A 15465-nucleotide genomic window follows, 5' to 3' on the forward strand; every position below is an offset into this window, starting at 1 on the left:
ACACAATGTGTTCCAGGAATCAGTTGAATTTCACATCAAAACTCTCTGAATTACACTCATAGACACTTACAGTACATTTCTTAATGTAAGAGGAGGGAGTTTGTTAGGAAACACTCCCTGTAGAAGTGAGAGAAGAGCCAGACTTCCCCTGCATCCCAAGGTGTGGTTCTGTCAGTGATGGGCAGATTTATTTTGGAAGATGGGCTCCTTGCAGGAGGTACTTGAAGAAAACAGTTTGCTCATCACTATCCTAAAAGAGAGAACTGAGGTGAGTTTATTTAAGCTTTAATCTGCCAATGTTTTAGACAGACAAAAGGAAGCAGAAAAGCTACCATAGAAAGCATGCTGAGCCACTGTGAACTATTTGAATTTAGTTTAAATGTTTACAATAATTCATACTTTTGCTTCCCTAGAGGGTCTTGATTATCAACAGAAAAGGTTCTTGGATAAGACCTTCCTTGGACTAAACACCTGGGAAAGCAATAACTTACAGGACAGTAAAATGCAGCTGCAACTCAGGCTGCATTTAATGACAGTAGTTGAAAAACACTATAAAGGTTATACACTTTGATCAGAATAGTTTCCATTTAATGGAGCACATTTTCAAGAAGATGATAAATCAAATATAACAGAGGCTTAGTCTGAGTCTTTGACTAGACTGTTTGGACTATGTGAATAATATAGCTGATTAAAAAACAAACAAAATGAATCCCCTTGAAAAAGCCTCAAATACCAGCATAGCTCTCTGCAAAAGCCAGTTCAAAGCCCAATTCCATTTGATGGAAAGAATTCCATTTGCTGGAAAGTTTTCCAATAATTCCATTGAGATCTGAATTGGATCTAGGATATGGCCAGCTTCTGTTCTTTCATAAATGTGATTTAGTTTTGAAGCCTGCTCTTCCCAGACACTTAGCAGTATGAAATTTAGTTTGAATTCCTGGAACTGAAAGTGGTGCTGAAACATCAAAATGTTAAAAGTAAAAGCAACTGTATTAGCAGTAGTTTCTTTTGAAGAAAATTCAGTCCCTAAGCATTATTTATTGAAAGTTACAAATACATTGAATGCAGATGGGAACGGATCAATATCTCTAGCTTTATCTTCCTGCAAGTATACAAGGATTTCTTTGGTGAATAAAAAGATTTTAGTTGATTTTCTAGGAAATTAATCATAGGTTTGTAATAATACACAGTTACAATTATACTTTTGCTGAAATGTTATTACAAAACTCAATTGTATCATGGTCAAACTGGGTAAGGCATCTAGATTTTTTTTTTCCTGTGCTTCATTCAACTCTTTCTATGACATTTACTTATGAAGGGATGGAAGTCTTCGTTGGATAATCTCTCGAATTTTCCTAAATGGATAGGTTTGATACATGATAAATGTGATAAGAATACACCAGTGAATAAAAAGAGGGAAATACATATATATTGAAAGCCCATTTTAACCTATCTAACACAGAAATGGAATCAGTACTGGAAGGTTACCCCATAAATAAAGAATATAGCAACATCTTCTCACACCTTAATTCCGTAATTTACTTTTAGCAATTCATTTTCGATCTTGCCCTACTGTGAAGGGCTGCTGGCCTTTGGGAAATACATTCCTTCTTCTTCCCTGATGTCCAGAATTGTCCTCTGGGTATTCCCACAGAGTCCTGGTGTTCCTGTGCATCCCAAATTACAACTGAAAATTGACAAATTGAAATAACCTTGTGCACTTACAACCTCTGTTCTTTTGGCTAGCCAGTCCTGAGACACTTGCAGGAAAACCATCTCTCCCTATCTTCCCAATGTGCCCTTTTCCCCTTGTGCTGTTCCTTTTCTCCAGGCCAGTTAAATTTCCAGAGAGAGATGGATAATATTTTTACATAGCAGCATCATCATCGTCATGATCCAAGATTAGTTTCCTTACATCCTCCAAGCACAGGAATGTTTCAAAGGGGTTTTCTTTGGCTGTTGTGTGTGATATTTTTCAAGCAGGGAGCCAGTTTAATCAGAATCATTCATTCCTTTGTTAGTAAGTAATCTCAGTAAAATAGAACTAGCTGTTACTTAAATATGCAAAAGTATTTGCTATCTGAAATGACAAGCTTACAGTTTGAAATGAAAGATGAGTAAATATTAATAGGAACACACTGTACTCTGCTCTAGCCCAGCAGAATTACACATGGATTCATGCTGTACATGCAAGATAGTACATTTTGTTCTGGTTTAATCTGGCAGGACTGTGCTCTCATTTTTGTACAGGACTCCACTAACCTCTTTGCATATTTTGTTGCTCTATGTGTATTTAAGAATTACATGCAGATGAAATTCTTTGGCTAGATATTTTCAAAATTCAGTGAATGTCTTTCTTACCACTTCTATGACTATAGAGGAAAATACCTTTAAAGATCTGATTAAATACTGACACTGGGGTGACATCTGCATACTGTGGGATATTATAGTTTTGATACATTTATTGCTGTATCTTGAGGGAAAAACAGTGATTCAAAGCAAATACTTCTCAGGGATCCCAAAGGACAGAAATGTTTAAATTGAACATTTTCTAAAGACTTCTGTATTGTTGACCATCTGATGTCTCGTATCAGTGCATTGCATCCTTCATTTCTGAGATTCTACTGAGTCAATGCTATTTAAACCTAACTTGGTACCAAATAGATTTTGATGCATAGCCAAAGACTTCAACTGCTGTAAGAAATCTGAGATTAAAAAAAATATGGCCCCTCTTACCATAAATGAAAATAATTAAATAACTGAATAAATGTCTGAAATTACATTATGAAATGAATATACAAGTAATAGCCCTTTCTCCACCTTTGAGATACACGTTGAACTTTGCCATAAGGAACAGTTTCCTAGTATTCTTTCTGATTTCTTTTGGCTTTTCACCTTTTAATCTACTACAAGGAATTTTTTTCTTTTCCAAAATGCTAGTAGTACTGGAAAGCTTTCTTGCAGAAATAAAATGTTCTTGTTTTCTGACACTTAAGGTATTGCTTCCAAGTATTAAAACCATTCCATATGACGGACCACCAAGAAGGACAGCAGTGAAAACTTGGTTGGGCTGAATGTGTTTGAAGTACATTTCCACTTTGATTGGCTGGCTGGCTGAGAGTTCTCTTGGGGGTATGGGTAAAAAAGGGATGGAAAAAAGAAAATAAGTTTATCTTTAAAGAGAAAAAATGTTTTCTTGACCAGTTAGCTTTCTAGTTGACCTTGCTTCCTCTAAATTGTATGATGTTTACCAGTTTAAACTCACAACAAGGATAGCCTGATTCTGGAATTAGACATATGGCTCTAAGTAGTCCAATCTTGGCAAAGAAACCTAATGTTTCTCAACAAATACTAATGAAAATCTGCCCTATCAGGCTTGTGTTTAGCTATGCAAGGTAAGGTAGAAACTGGTCAGTCTGTTTTCAACTAGATGTGCAAGTTGTAATACCCAGGCTGCAGCTGCTACAGTTCATTTAATACCTGGTCTTTCTTTGGGCTTGCTAGAAAAGTGCCTTGTCATAAAGTGAATGCCAAAATCAGGAAAATATTCTCATTAATGCCTTGTCTTCCACAAATAGAAATAGTCTGTCTTGGCTTCTGCTTTTTCACAGGGAAAAGGAGCATGACATTTTGAAGTATTAATTTGAAAAAATGCAATGGAACCCAGGATCTGAATTACTTCAAAAATTAATATTGAAGTAAACTGATGGAACCCATTGCTCTACCTTTCTATTTGTAGTCCAGCAGCAATAGCTGTTTGTGTCTGTTCTGTAAGTTTTTCAGATTACACCAAGGAAACTCTTGTGCGGGCAGAAGTTGTCTCATGGGTCCCACTGGGCTGACAGCTGTTTTTCCACAATTTCCTTTATTTCTTTCTCCATTCCACCTGCTGCTGACTGCCATCCTCCCTGCTCTGCCTCTGGAGGGGTACCCGACTCACAGCCTGGCTTTGAGTGTCAGCTGCTTGCTGGCTTCTGCTCCCAGCCTGAGCCTTTTCATTCCTTCCCGGGGAGTTTGCATCTAAATCACCAAAGAAATGGAGCCACGCGTTTTCAGGCTTGGGGATGAGTCATGTAAGGGACATTACTGCAAATTAACACATCAGTGAAGACAAGCTCTAATCCCGGGAAGGCAGGAAGATTTGTAGTTAGTGGCTCACTTGCTTCCCATGCACATAAAGCTTCAGTACTCTGATTTGAGAAGGAGCCTGAAACTTGTGTTTTTCTCTGGCAAGCCGTTTTTGTTGATACCCTAAAAAAGCATTCAGAACTATTAAAAAGGCTTAACATCTTGAATCTCAATGTCTAGCTCTTCATTTAGAGATTTTTTTTGAATAAACAAACTGTTTTCAAGTGGCCACAAACTATTTCAGGAATTCTCCTATAATGAAAACATTCCACTATGGAACACTTGGTGGTTTCATTTGTGTATTTGGAGAATGAACTGATATACTTAATTTTATCCAAGCACCAGAATTGCAACCACTAATATGTGGCTGTGGGAATTTCAGCACTGTGTTAGAAATTCTCCTTTTCTGCTATGTAGAGGACTGGCCTTGCAGTCCTCACTCAGCCAGTCTGCTGATATTAGAATAACACTGATTTCACTGACTTGAGTCCTGCCAGTCTTTCCATTCTTTTAGCTAGGACATCTTGTGTAAATAACAAATTACTAGGTCAGGTTTGTGGTACTCCATACTGATCCTACAGATGTCTGTAATGAGTTTATAATCATATTTAAGGAGTTTACAGCCGTGTGTTTGTAAGTCTGTGTGAAGATAAAAGGCACCATTTGGTGTTTCTCTGAAAATTTCACTGATGGTGATGTTAGGTGTTCTCTAATATTTTCAATTCTATTCCTTTTTTTATATATACCTTTATTTTTTTTTGTTCACAGGTTTAATTTTGGTCTCTATTTTTAAGGGTATGTTTTTTGGGTTTGTTTTTTTTTGGGTAAGGAAGTTAGCTCTGTAATCAAGTGAAATGTGTTTTTGATTTGGAGTGGAAAGGAGGGAAAGGAGGCAAGGATTAAGAGAAAATGAAAACCACTTACAATTTCAAGCAAAAGTACTCTTAGACTGGTACTGCATAAGGCAGGCATGATCCTATTCAAACAATACTTTGGCTTAGGCTAATTGCTGACTGGAAGTGTGTGAGCAGCATATGCACGAGTAATTATATCATTACTTGTGTGTGATAGGCTGCTTAGTGAACTGAAAAGTGTTTTTAAATACCTCTGTTTATTGGCAAACTGAATGGGGAACTGGCACTTCTTAAAAGCAGCCACTACCATTTTTAGTTCAGGGTTTTGTTGTTCAGAGAAAATAGTGGAACTGCTGTTTGCAGCCCGTGTTTCTTTGTGCACTAAGAATTACAGAGTTCCTTGTTTTCTATTACAGCCTCAGTCCCAGCCCTGCCAAAGGTCTCTGTGTGTAAATCATACTTACAGAAGCCAGTAGGTCTTCACCTTGTGCAGCATAACAGCCTTCACAGAGAATCTGTAACAGTACAGTTTCTGCAGAAAACACATTTTAGATCATTTCAATTTGGACCAAATGCATTCCAAGAGGCTGTAATCCTATTCCACCGAGTTCTGTGGTGAAACTCACTGGCCTGGGTCTGTAGTCCTCCTGTGGCTGTGATGATACCGACCTCAGCAGCTGGCAGAGCATTCCCAGGTACCAGAAGTGACCCCTCATTTGCAAGGTCATCCCCCAGAATGATTTATCAAGGAAAAAGGAGAATGGACCAAACCTTTTAGCTGTTTCTCTTATTCTTGCTCCCCTGAATGCTGGACAGATATTGGGGCTGCTCTGGTGGATGATAAAAGGCTATGCAGGGGGTACTGATTTTCTTCCTTTTTTCTTAGTCTTACTTTTGGGGCCACAAAGTGATGTTTATTCAGTTTGAGGTTGAGCTACATAGAAAAAACTTTAATACTGAGTACCTTGCTTTTCTAGCATCCCTACCATGAACAGTTTTCATAAAAGACTGAAATGTTTAAACTCACAATTAGTGTTTCATGTTGAAATGTTTGTAATTCTAAGTTTTCTCAAATATGTTTTTAATTTCTAGCAGTAGATTAAAAGTATTTTTAAAAATTATTAATATTATTTTTTTAACCTTTCCTTTTCCAAGGAGCAGACAGCAGGATATGTACTTGGGCAAATATTCTACTGTAAAGTCTTTAACTCAATTCTGCTACACTGGGCTAGTAACAGGACACCTGATGAATTGACATTATACAGATAGGTGCTCATTTGACATTCTTTAGAAGAGCCCAATGATTAAATCATGGGAGATTGATACAATGCAATGTGAATCCCCCACTGACCTCCTCGTGCCCCTGGTGAACCTCCAGAAGTTGGTACATGTTCTTATCCAAGGATTTTGACATTGATAAAGGCTTAGGTTCAGCCTTCTAAATTAAGACTGAGAGGTCTGGAGGTAACAGAAATAATCCCATGCTTACACAGTAGTGCTGCTATCATCTATCAATAAGGGTTCATTGAGATACAGTAGAGAAGTACTTCTAAATCAAAAAGATATATTTTAAGTACTGTGGGAAATGCAGTGCTTGGAGCTGGAAAGTCATTCTTCAGATATACATGGTGAGAGGATGTTTTAGGCTGATAAAGCCTGATGGTGCATTAATCACTTGGCTTATACAGCACAAACATTTTGAAACTGTTATTCCTCTGGTCTTAAACAAGGAAAGAGCAGATTGTATTTAGTTTTTTTGATAATTCAGCTAAATTTATTTAACTTCCTGAGCTGTTTAATCTCCTGCTAAATTTTGCACAAATGAGAAGATGAAATTGTTTTGCTGAATTTTTCATGAAGGATGAATGTGATCAATATGGATTTTATTTTTTTCCTGTGTCATTTCTGCCAGGGATAACATTTAAAGCCCTATGAGAGTTTATAGCAGCTTTTTCCTTTTAACTTGGAAATCCTTAGTAAAAAATTGAAAGAAATTTCAGTTTATGCTGTCCCTAGAATAATGATTAGAAAAATGCTTGCTTGATAAAATGATTCATCCCATGTTAAGGTGTTTCTGATAGAATTACATTGTTTTGCAAGGCAGTGGGTAATTTAAACAGGGTTTATATTGTTGAGCACGTGGATAATATCCCTTATACCCTTAAGAGTCATCCTTTCAGGCCTGTCCAGCATAGGAAAATTATTTATAGGAGAGACTGAATGTCACAATGACCCTTTTAATAGAGATGTACTTGAACCTGGATTTCTTCCAGTTTGTGTGCCACTAATGTAGAAGATGAAGTGAAAATCTTCTTTTAAAAATCTGTGTCTTTTGGCTTTGTTTCTAGATTGGCTTTGTTTCTTTGAAGCAAAGTTAAATTGCTTCTTGATGTCATTAACACTTGCATAATGAACCAGGCTTGGGACAACTAAAGATCAATCTCTTTACCAATTCCAACAGTAATTTTGCTCTTTACTGTTTCAAAATAACTATCAGAATTGCCAATTAAACTTAAATTATTTCTACTATTAGACTTCAGATGCTATTTTCTTACACAGAAGAAAATTGCCTACATTAATTATCAATTTTGGCAATAACAGGAAAAATGGTAAATGTAGGTTCATTGAGAGGATCACCCCTGACAACTGTATTTTTCATTTTCAGAGCTTGGAATGTGTTGCAAGCTGTGGCACTGTAGGATCTGAGGCATTTTAATTCTCCTAGTGTGCAGCACCCTGGTGCTGTGTGTGTCAGGTGTAGGTGTAGCTTCCCATCAGCACTTTGGCTGAGCCTTGGCTTGGAGGCTTAGGGGTACAGAGTGTGTCCATGACTTTCAGAAAAAAAAAACTGGGAGAGTTTGTATTTTAAAAAAAAAAATATATATAGAATTTGTTACTCATTTTTTCATCTTATGGAAGCTCTGATTTTTTTCTTGATTCTTCTTTTGTTTTATGTAAAGCAGTTGCTTGCTTTATTGTTTGGACCATAAGCTATTGCTCTTTACTAATCCCTTTAAATAATTTCCTCCTAGAAAACACAAACTTTGGGTGCTGCTTCCAGAATGCAAGATGTTCTGTGAATGTCAATGGATTTTTTTGCATGGGATTTGAGGCAGTCGTTGGAGGTGCTCAGTGCTTGCTTGACTGTTTATCATGGTCTTTGGTAAAGAGTAATGCTGGATTTGAACATGAGGCTTAAGTACTGTAGTGTATTTGACACAAATTGTGGGTCCCACATTTTGTGGAATGATTGGCAAATCAAACATTCCCTTTTATTCTCTTTGCTTTTCCCCCCACTTTCCCATAGACAGGCAACTTTTTCTTATATAGGCTGATTCTTGGTCTGGAAGCAAAGGCAGTCAGACCTCTGAGAACTGGAAACAATCTGGACTTTCTTTAATACTCTTAAGACTATAAAACCTGACCTCTTTCTAGTAGAGCCTATGTAATCTAGCTTTTTAAAATTATCTCATTGGTAGTAAATTCTTTTGTTTGTTTGTGTTATATTGCTCTAAGATATTTTTGTGCTTTGATGGTATAAGCCTTTATTCATTTAACATTTTTACATGGCATAAGAGAAAAAGGACTTTAAAAATGGCACCAAACCCTTTAACTGATTTACAGGTTCATGAAGCAGACTAGGGTATTTGCACATGGGTGAGAAAAATTAGTAGTAATAGGCTGCTGTATGATGTGGGATGTTTTTGTAATTTTTTAAATAGCCCTTGGGAGATGGTTGCAATTGTAAATACAAGATATGTTCTCCTTTACCTGATTATTTAGGCTTGGGTCCAAAAATCATAGTAATTTCAATAGACTTTGGATCAGCCCTTCATTTTTTACTGCAAAAAGAGATTTGCCATTGATTCCAGGCAGATTGCATTCAGGCACCCCAAGAGGAATACTGTTGACTGTTTGATCAGGGAGCTACTGGAAAATGGGGTAGGTGCTGCAAGGCTCCAGCAGCATTGCAGCCTCAGTTCTCTGCAGACAGACACATTTGCTGGTGTTTGTTTGTTTCTGTCAAATCTGGGGTCCAAATGATGTGTGAAGATTTGTACAGTGAACTTTATTTTCTCCAGCTTCTGGATTTGGTGAGGATCACAGAATTTTCTGTGATTTATACAAGCAAACCTATTTAAACACCATGAATGCTGAAATGAATCCTGTGTTCAAAATACTTGATCTGTTTCAGTAATTAGGTTGTACTCAAATCACCCAAAAAAATGCTGACAAAATGTAGTTTACTACTCCATTCTCATGCTAAATCTTTGCTAAAAATACACATATTTGCTGATATGTGTAGGGTATAGGTCAGTGACCTTCCTTTGTCTAGGTAATATGGTTGTATAAGATATAAATGTGAAGAAACAAGCTGTGGTTTTTCAGGCAGCTCACATAATGTCTCATAACATCAACACAACATATGGCAAAATACCTTTTTTTTACTGTTTATTAAAAAAAGACTTGGAATGCATCACCTTTACTTAAAAGAAATGTAGCGCATTGGCTTGAATATTTTTTGATATTATTAATAGATGACATAAAATGTGTTCAAATATCAGACTATAAACCATGAAATTTTACCACCTTTGAGTGCTGGCTCCAGTGGTAACAATTCAGGGCAATATTGCATTCTAATGTATGAATCAGAATTATATCCTAAGTCTACTATTAAAATACTAGGGCTAAGTTTTAAACTTGTCCTGCACTTGGGGTTTTTTATTCCATTTGAAAAAGATTTTTTTTTTGCAGGTATTTTTATACTTTACAGTGAACTTGCCAGTTAATGTTCATTCTTCTCCTGCTTCTTCAATACTGAGGCTATAGGATAGTCTGTTTTTCTCATATTTTCAGCTCTGCATTCTAATGAATGCAAGGCAAGGAAAAGGAGGGTGAAAATATTTCTTAAGAGAAATCCTTTTTCAATGCAGTTAAATGACTTTAAATGAAGACTATTGCCCCAAAATTAATTTTAAAAGGGATGTCTTTAGGGACAAAAGAAATGATCATCCTTGTAAGGTGTAATTATAATGGAAATTATCTCCTGTACTTTGCTGTACCAGAGACCAAGGTCTTGCATGCTGAGGGGGAGCTCTGTGGGCAGCACCACGAGGGCTTTGAGAATTGGTTCTGCATATGTTTGTTAATATTCTGGTGTGTGTGGAGAGAAGATTTGGAACCCTGTCTAGAGCAGATAAAATAGATTACCTCTTGCACAGACCTTGGAGTGTACAGCCCAGGCACTTCTGCATGTGCATAACTCAATTCTTGTGAGGACTCCCTTGTACGTCAGAGCTACCCCGTAAGAGAAGGGGCACACGTTCCAAAGTGTCAGCAGGATCAGGACCTCCTTTCCAGCCCTGATCTTTGAAATTCCATGCTTAAACTCCTGTGAGGACCCCAAAGAGAGACAGCACCTCTTGGGAAGGCCTGAACATCTCCTGCTCATATTGCAGTGAGTGGAAGTTGAAATAATTTGTTGTAATATGATGGGGCCAACAGGTCTTCCCCTTTCGTAGCTCAGACGTGTACTGATTTAATAACTCCCATTACTCCAGCCTTGTCATAAAGCTTACCATGAATTGCAATCAATCTAGTTTACATTTTAACCATTATTTTCCTTAAATGAGGGACTCAAAACCATTTTTGCAGATTGACGACATCAGAAGATTTTCCAACTTAATGAAAAAATCGAAATGACCACATAATATTTTCAAAGAACAGACTGATGGAGGCTGGCCTGTTGTCAGAAAAATAGTGTAAAAATTAACTCTTCTACATTGTGATTTAATTAAAAATTAACTTGGTTCTTTGACACCATTCATATTTCATAGAATAGGTGTAGGGTGCAAGTTTTCTGTATTTCCTACCATGAAGGAAAAAAAAAGAAAAAACATTAACTCTGACATCTGTTTTTAGCACTTTCCTTCATATTTTTGGATGGATGCCTGGCAAAAGCTGGAAAGCGACTAAGAGATCAACCAAAGATGGCCTAAGGGCCTGTTCCCAGCTGGTACGACATCTGGAATGTTATATAGAGTGGATAAATTCAGAGATGTAGTTTAATAAGATTGGTATTCAAGCATTCGGCCTACAGCAAAGGAAAGGACAGTGAAGCTGACAGCATGTATGGTGCATAATATGTTAAGGTGTCTGAAATATAATTTGCTGGGTTTTCACTTTCTTTTTGGCAGATCCCTTATGCTTACATATAAACTTTCATCCAGTATTGTTTCGAACCCTTAAAAAATAAAAGGTGAAGTCATATTGGTATTATATCCAGAGTCTTATCTTTTCACTAAGCTTAGAGTATGTCTGGGTTTCTTTCTTTCTTCTTAGGAAAAAAGTGCTAAAGACAGATTTTTATGAGCTGACTAGAAATAACTTAAGCTCCTACCTTTGCAAATTTCAAGTATATGCAGTCTTTTACAGTGAAGATTTTACAGAATAATAAACTATTCAGGAATCTGGACTTGTGCTCCATGGAACCATATTTGCAAGATTTATGTCTCAGAAGGCTTGGGGTTTTTTTCTATTTGGTGTTTAGTTAATCTTTGGTCATCTAATCTCCAAACTGTAATTGAATGTGCTGCTAGACAGGCCCAACAAAGCTGCAGGCAGGGATCAGGACAGAGCCACCTGCTTAGAGCAGCCCTGAGCGTGGGGTAAGGTCTGAAAAGGAGCTGGAGGTGAGTTCTGTTTGCAGCCCTGTGGCTGCACCAGTCCCACAGAAACCTCTCTGTGTGGGGCTGTGCTGTTCTGCACATGTTCCCTTTCTGCTCTGGGACGCTCTGGGCTTCTCCCTCTGATCTGCCTCTTTCCGTGGGATGCTGGAGCAGGGGGAGTGTGACAAGCTGCACTTCTCATTGGGAGTGACAGCATGGGCAAGGGAGTGTGCAGTGGGGGAGGATGCAGGGTGTGAATGTGACTGGGCTGTAATTGATGGAGAGGGGCGTAATCAAAGGTCTTATTCCTCCATTTGTTTTTAGAACAGACTTGGTAATTCCTCAGCAGACTATGGTCATTTCTATATTATTTATTGCTATGCAAGATCTTGTAGGTGATGACAAGCAACTTGACTATGACTTGGCAGGAGACCAACAGAACCCAGGAGAAGATGGACCTAGAGAGGGAGGAGAGATGACTTTTGCAGCTACACTTTGGCAGCAGTTTGTATATGGAGCTGGGAAGGTGAGATCTGAAATGACTGCAGCTGACTGAGGGAGGAAGCTGATTTGTCTGCAGGGTGGTGTCACTAATTGGTGTTATAGGATATTAACAGTTAACTCCAAGTCCTTCAGACTGAATTTCTTGAATACTGCTTTGCCTTTGGAGCTGCTGCCATTGTCTGGTTTGATCTTAGTTCTTCCCTGACTCTTCTGCCCAGCCTGTGCTGTGTGTTTCACAGGCAAGTCCCCAAGCACTCCAGTAGCCTGATGGGTCTCCCCAGGCACAGACAGCTGAGTTCCTACTAGAATGATTTCAACTTTTTCCAGACTATAAGTAATGCAACCAAGTGTCCACCTAAAGCAAACATGATGTTAAGGTGAAACATGATGTTAGCACCACAGTCTCTGGTGATGTTGCCCCATTGCTGTGAATTTAAAACTGGAATAGGATGGAAACAAGCAAGCAAAAATATAATGGGATTTAAAAAGGGAGAGAGGGGTCTAACTGACAGATCTTTACATCTGAGACTGCTAGGTGTCTGCATAAACTATTGCTTATTTGGGGTTTGGTCCTGTGCTTGTTCTGCAGACCAAAATTGCTCTGTCTCTGTTATCTGAACAGCTGGCTATTGTGAATTCAGGTAAACCATATGGAATATTTACTCTTTCACTTGTACGGTTGTCTTTGGGTTATTTTATAAAAGAGAAATTTTACACTGTCACAAATCTGTATTTGGAGCCTCGGGAGCTCCATTCTTGAACTTCATTTTTTACAGTACCAGTTGTGGGGCAATACACGCCATGCTGGTCAAGCACACATATTTGAGTTTAACACATTGGCAGTCAGAAATGGTATCACCAATGTTTAACTAGTTTTTGCATGTTAGTTTTTGTGCTTTAATAAAGATTTATTAAAGTAATATATGAAATTACAGTAGATTCAGGGACATCCCTGATCTTTATTACTTGAAGTATTTGTGCATTGCTCCTTTGGGTTTCTTTTTCCTTGTTACAATCATTTTCCTTAACAATTCTTACAGTTGTTAACTATTTGTTTGATATAAAATTCCTTCCTTAACCCAGCATTTAATGGATGACATGCATAGATGAAGAAAATTTCCAGCCATTTTTGCTAGTGAGCTGGAATGCAAATGCATCCATATACTGTTCAAGTTGGTTTGGCAATAGCCCTGTAACTTTATAGGTTTATATGCTTACACTAGGATGGTTCCTGCTGTTTTAAGTATTGTCCAGAGGATATAATTTCTTAAATGAAAATTGCTTGAAGCCATTCATTTTTTGTATGAAAAGTGAAGGTATCAATTACTTTCTCTTGTTCCCTGTGCAGAATAGGAAATGTTAATAAAACTCAACTTCTGAACCTCCTGATTGGTAAATTTTTGACAGCCATGTGGAAAGATCGCTGTGGGTCAAGAAAATGCTTATTTCACTCTTTAAAGGTTACGCACAGGACACAAAAATGGGTGAACAATAAAAAGGAGAAGGTACTGAGAAAACATATAATTTATTAAAATTCAATTCCAGTTTTTGTTAAGCATGGTATTATGCAGATCTACCCACTCCCTCCTTTTGTCCATCTCTGTTGTTTTGCTTGGCCTTATGGTTTCTGTCCAAATACTGAAAGCAAAAGCATTGGGATGTCACTGTGGAAATTCTTCTGGTGACTTCAATGAGTCTCCTTTAAACCATGAAGCAATTTTCCCTTTCTTTACATAAAGATGTGGTGTTTTATAGCTCACAGTCTGAGGGCTGTTGCACTGCACCTTCAGATTGTGCAGCGATCACGGGATTGTGCCTTTAGGAAAAGCAGAGGGTTGAGTTGACCCAATTCTGCCTCTGAGACTGGATGCTGAAGAGTGGGGCACTGCTCATTTCCAGTTCAATTAGATTCTGTTTCACACATTAACCTTTTTTGAAGGATCTGCTTGGTGCCATGAAAGGGTTATATCAGGTATAAGCTGTGTACATTAAGTCTTGTGCCCTCATGTACTGTATGTTTGAATTTCATGTTTCCCTTGGGCTTAGGGTTTTTATCCAGAGGATGTGCAGGCTTGTTTTGTCTTTCTGAGGTGCAGTTAAGCACCAGGTTTCAGGCAGGAGGGTGACAGTTCATAGCCATGAGACATTAAAGCTTAGCTGTGTGTCAGCTGAATCTGACTTTTTGTGAAGAGTGATTAAAAGTGTTCAAATATTTTTGCTGAGTTGAACTTGCTGGAGCATGGGCAATAGCTTTTTCTCCTAGAAAAAGCCTTTTTGTTCTTACTTTGGAGACAAATTTTGAACAGATTTTCTGAAGTGGAGGAGGTCCTTGATAACACTGCAGGGAGACAGCTTTAGGCATTCATTCAGAATTACCAGACAGGTATGTCCTGTGCCTGAGTTGTTCCCTCTACTTTACCTGGCAGTATTTTGGCCTAAAGTCATAACTAAGATAAAAGGTAGCATGGAAGCAAAAGTGTTTTGTTTATCTTAGAAGTATTGCCAATGAGTTGCTCTCTCATAATTCCGACCGGTTATAGGAGTGGTTTTGGTACTCCACATTTCTGCCAAGCAGAGAATCATATGAACATAAACAATTTTTACTATTCTTAATGCTTTTATATAACTTTATAGTTGTTAAGGCTTGTATGTTTTTAAACTGGAAATAATTATATTTTGTATAATTTATTAACTAATTCAGAAACTTAGACATGTGCAACATTCACCTTCAGAAGAAAAAGGGATGATCCACTTGGCACAAGTAGCAGAACTCCCCTGCTTAGAAATCTTCACTTTGCAGATAAGTTCATTTGAGGACACTCTGTGGTTGCTCATGTCTGAGCAGAAATCACTATTAAGACTGAATTGAGATAAGAGTTTGCCAGCCATAAAATGGATGGCTTAAAAGCTGGCCAGCTATTATGACTATGTTTTTTTATCTGTGGCCTGAAGAAGGAGTAGCTTTGAGATGTCCTCTGTGTGTTTTCACAGAAATGCCCAGGACTTTCATAGGTAGTGGCTGTGAATGAGCAAATTAGATGGTGCCCCTTTGCTCTTGGGGTCTGGGTGGCTTCTCTGGCTCTGTGTCTCACTGCTGAGATCCTTTTTGAGTCTGGACTCTCACTAAGGCTTAAGTTTCCCTCATGTATTCAGCATGCCCATCTCATGCATTGATGCAGAGTTTTGAGGGTTGGATCCTATGCTATGTGATAAATGCTTTTTAAAGTTCTAAGCTTTCCAGATTTAGACCCAGACCATGGTAAACTGTACTCTGCATGCTTTAGCCCTGCAGGACTTCAGGGTAGGGGGGG

General features: G+C 38.0%; 1 protein-coding gene across 1 annotated transcript in view; it reads left to right on the forward strand.

Moving 5' to 3' along the window:
* The window catches only part of ADAMTSL3 (ADAMTS like 3), a 168690-nt gene that overhangs the window by 28736 nt on the left and 124489 nt on the right, over nucleotides 1-15465 (forward strand). The window lies entirely within an intron of this gene.

This window comes from Molothrus aeneus, chromosome 13 (assembly GCF_037042795.1).
Source record: "Molothrus aeneus isolate 106 chromosome 13, BPBGC_Maene_1.0, whole genome shotgun sequence".
NCBI lineage: Eukaryota > Metazoa > Chordata > Aves > Passeriformes > Icteridae > Molothrus > Molothrus aeneus.